The sequence below is a fragment of the Silene latifolia genome, chromosome X (assembly GCF_048544455.1).
Source record: "Silene latifolia isolate original U9 population chromosome X, ASM4854445v1, whole genome shotgun sequence".
Taxonomy (NCBI): domain Eukaryota; kingdom Viridiplantae; phylum Streptophyta; class Magnoliopsida; order Caryophyllales; family Caryophyllaceae; genus Silene; species Silene latifolia.
Genome location: NC_133537.1, coordinates 132,864,568 through 132,868,890, shown reverse-complemented (window position 1 = coordinate 132,868,890; position 4,323 = coordinate 132,864,568). Strand labels below are relative to the sequence as shown.

At 38.8% G+C, this 4,323-nt stretch overlaps 1 non-coding gene across 1 annotated transcript; it reads left to right on the top strand.

Annotated features, from left to right (window-relative positions):
• The first annotated feature begins 2,765 nt into the window (after positions 1–2,765).
• On the top strand, positions 2,766–2,872 carry LOC141624283 (small nucleolar RNA R71). Its single transcript, XR_012534091.1, has one exon. It is a non-coding gene; the product is annotated as a small nucleolar RNA R71 (small nucleolar RNA).
• Positions 2,873–4,323: the final 1,451 nt, after the last annotated feature.

Here is a 4,323-nt window from a genome sequence, read left to right as displayed (position 1 = left end):
ACGGGCGGATTTGGTACAATCCGCTCGGATTTGCTGAACACGGACGGGCGGATTTGCTCAAGGACGGACGGATTTCTCATCCCGAGAGAAATTTGCTTGTTTTCCTCGATTGCAAAGACGGGCGTCTATTTCACAAGACGGACGGATTCTTCAGACGGGCGGATTTTCGAAATCCGCTCGAATTCTTTAACCAAGAAAATTTCAAAATTCAGCTCGATTCAAGACGCGGCGTCTTTTTCTCGCATGACGCTCGGATTGCATAAGACGGGCGGATTCTTGGGAATCCGCTCGGATTCTTCCTCTGTGTACTTGGATTCAGTTCCACCCGTGCACAGCGCATTCCCTTTATCATTCTTCCATTCTTTCTTTCAAGTCTTGTGTTCTTCATTGTGAGGGCACTACTAAGGCATGGATAGCCTAGGCAATTGCCATCCCCACACTAAGGTAAAGCACTACACATCAATTTGAAATTGTTAGTCCCTCCCTCACTTCTCTCTTACATGACAATTATTTTGATCAAAGTAAATACAAATCCAAAAATGACAAAAATGCAATACAAGAGTTGAAATGTAAGTTAGGGAGTTAGAAATATTTACAAATGGTGGTTTAGGAGGACTCCACCAAACTCTCATTCTTGATGAGATGTCAAGGGGGCATGTTCAAGGTGTTGTTGATGTTGCTCAACACCTTGAAGAAGTAATCAAAAGCTTGTTCATTATCATGGTAGAGGTCCTCAATAGACCGTGGCCCTTGTTGTTGATCATGATCGATGGCATGCCCAATGTAGGGATTAAAAATCCCTTCAAATTCGTCGTCCCAAAGACCACAAACTTCATTGAGTTGATCATTGAAAATCTCTTGCTTAGATGGAGACAACTCTCCCAATTTCTTCTCTTGGCCAATGAGGCCATCCTCTTCTTCCTTGGTTGATTTTGATGAGCTTTGCAAGCTCTCCTTGTTACTATTCACTTGCTCATTGAATGGAGCATCTTCAATTTTCTTCCTCCATTGAGTTCCGATTTCTTCCTTTCATCTTTTCTAAAATATAATGATCAATCATGAAACATGGCTCATGCAAACGAGGAGCTCTCATAGTCTTGTCAAGATTAAAAGTTATGCTTTCATCTCCCACTTCTAGAGTGAGCTCTCCATGTTTCACATCAATCACCGCACCGGCGGTATGTAGGAAAGGTCTTCCTAGGATGATTGGAATGTTGGAATCTTCCTCCATATCAACAATGACAAAGTCCACCGGGATGAAAAACTTACCAATTCGCACGGGGACATCTTCCCATATCCCTAACGGTGTCTTCGTCGATCTATCGGCCATTTGGAGTGTGATGTTGGTGCATTTAAGCTCTCCCATCCCCAACCTTTTACTCACCGAGTACGGCATGACACTCACACTAGCCCCTAGATCACATAAGGCTTTGTTGATCGTCGTGTCGCCAATGGTACACGGTATTGAGAAGCTTCCCGGATCCTTTAACTTTGGAGGTGAACTCCCTTGAAGTATTGCACTACTCACCTTAGTGACGGCGATAGTCTCAAGTTTTCGGATCGACTTCTTCTTTGTGAGGATATCTTTCATGTACTTTGCATAGGCCGGAACGTGATTGATTAATTCCGTGAAAGGAATTGAGACTTCTAAATTCTTCACAATTTTCATGAACTTTCCAAGTTGATCATCAAATTTGGGCTTGGCTTGACGACTTGGAAAAGGAAGTCTAATCACAATGGGCTCCTTCTCTTTGGCCTTGTCTTCATTTTTCTTTGAACTTTCTTCTTTTGATGATTCTCCATCTTTGGAGTTTTGCACAATTTCCTCCTTTTCACTAGCTTCCACAACTTCATCCTCAACTTGCTTCTTCGGTGCATCATACCTTGTACCACTTCTCAAGTGAATGGCACTAACCGTTTCATGTCTAGGGGGATTACTTTGAGGTGGTAATTGCCCCTTTTGTCTTTGTGAGCTTGAAGATGCTAGTTGAGTCAATTGTGTTTCCAACATCTTGGTGTGAGCTAGAATGTTGTTGATGGTGGTTTCCTTTGCTTGGCTATCTTTTTGCATTTGGGTGAAAAATTCTTGTTGATTCTTTTGCATTTGGAGGACCGCTTTTTGGACATCAAAACCTTGGTCATTTTGGTGATTGTATGGATTTTGATTTTGGTAACCTTGGTTTTGATTGTAAAAGGGTCTTTGATTTTGGTTTCTCATGGGTGGTGGAGTGTATGTTGTTTGAGGGTTTTGAACATTTTGGCTTTTGTATGAGAGATTTGGATGGAACTTGGTGTTTTCATTGTAAAAATTTGAATAAGGGGTACCACTTTTATATGCTTGGAAAGCATTCACTTGTTCGGTTGTTTCCCTACACTCACTTTGGTCATGTCCCAAAGTTCCACAATTCTCACATATCCCACTTGGGATTGATGAGGATGCCGTCATGGCATTGACATGATGCTTCGATGATTTTGAGTTTTCCTCAAGTCTAGCCATAGCTTGTTCAAACTTCAAGTTGATTGTGTCAATGTGAGCACTAAGTTGAGCACCCAATTGAGTAACGGAGTCCACTTCATACTTTCCTCCTCTAGTAGCCTTGTGAGGCCTACTATATTGTGAGTTATGGACCGCCATTTCCTCAATCTTGTTCCATGTTTGATTGTCATCAACTTCGGTGAACATTCAATTTGATCCCATATTGAGAATGTTCCTAGAATCTTCATATAAACCATTCCAAAATTGTTGTACCAAAAACCATTCGCTAAGTCCATGGTGAGGACATGAGCGACAAATACCTTTAAACCGCTCCCAAGCTTCATACAAAGACTCTTCATCCCTTTGCTTAAAACCCGTAATTTGAGCTCTTAGCATGTTGGTCTTTTCCGGTGGGTAGAATTTTTTGTAGCAAGCTAGAGCCAACTTCTTCCAAGAATCTATTCCAAGGGTGGCCTTATCAAGGCCCTTCAACCATTGCTTTGCGCTGCCGATTAAGGAAAAAGGAAATAAGACCCATCTAATTTGGTCTTGAGTCACGCCCGTTTGAGAGATAGCATCACAATAATCGCAAAAGGTTTCCATATGAGAATGAGGATCCTCACTAGGCATCCCCCCAAATTGGCTCCTCTCAACTAGTTGGATGAAGGCGGACTTGGCAATAAAATTTCCGGTGAGATGTTGCGGTGTAGGAGTTGAAGGAAATGTAGATTCATATACATATTAACATACTCATATATGTCTAAATTAATTTGTCATAAAATTAAAACGGATTTTATGCATGCAAACATTAATAAAATAGAGGAGAAATCATATCCTTACATTGGTAATTTTCGGTTATTAGGGCACAAAAGAGATCACCTTTCTCTTTTGATCTTGAGCTTTCCCTTATGGATGAACAAGATCTAAGTATAAGATCTCTCCCTAAGCTTTATACCCAAGGCTTAACACTTAATCTAATTAATATTATTTGATCTAGTATAATATTAATCTTGTGAAAAATTGAACCAAAATATTTGGTATTTAAGTTCTCAAAACCGGTTGAGAGAAGAGGAGAGGAAGAGGAATTATTTTTATCTCTCTAAAAATAATTATGTTGAGTGAATGAATAAATTATCTAACACACTATGCCATATAGTGAAAGATAAAATAAAATGAAAAAGAACCCTTGTTCTTTCCAAGGGAGAACCGGGTAGGGTGGAGGGAAATGGCCTATGCATGGCCTTTGTGCTCTTACACAAAAGGCACTAGGTATGCATGCCTATATTAGAGAAATGATGATTAATTCCACTAATCTAAATTAACATAATATGTTAATTATTCCCAATATTTTGGTCCACATTGTAATATGGATTCCATATTATTTTTGTCAAATGTCAATATGTCACATGTCATATGTAACATAAATTGTTTATGTATTTTTAACATATTAAAAATCAACGTATTAATAAAAATACGTCATATACAAAAATCGACTTAGTAATTCATAATTACTCGTATCAAAATATTTTACCGTTTATAAATCGCATTTATAATAATTCATTCAAATCCAATTGTTTCTTTAAACAATAATTTCATCCGAGTAACGATACAATTCGATTACTCAGACCGTATCTCATTTAATCACATTTCAATTTGATACGTAAATTTTACTTCCAAAATCGTCCGTCAATTTTTCAAGTAATTTAATTAACTCGTAACATTATACGATTAATTAAATGATCAATTAAGAGTATTGCCCTTTAGGTATGACCTAGTGGGTCAACTGATCACCACCGTCACACGACAGTAATGTCAAACTCTAGTCAGCCAATCATTACCGATATATG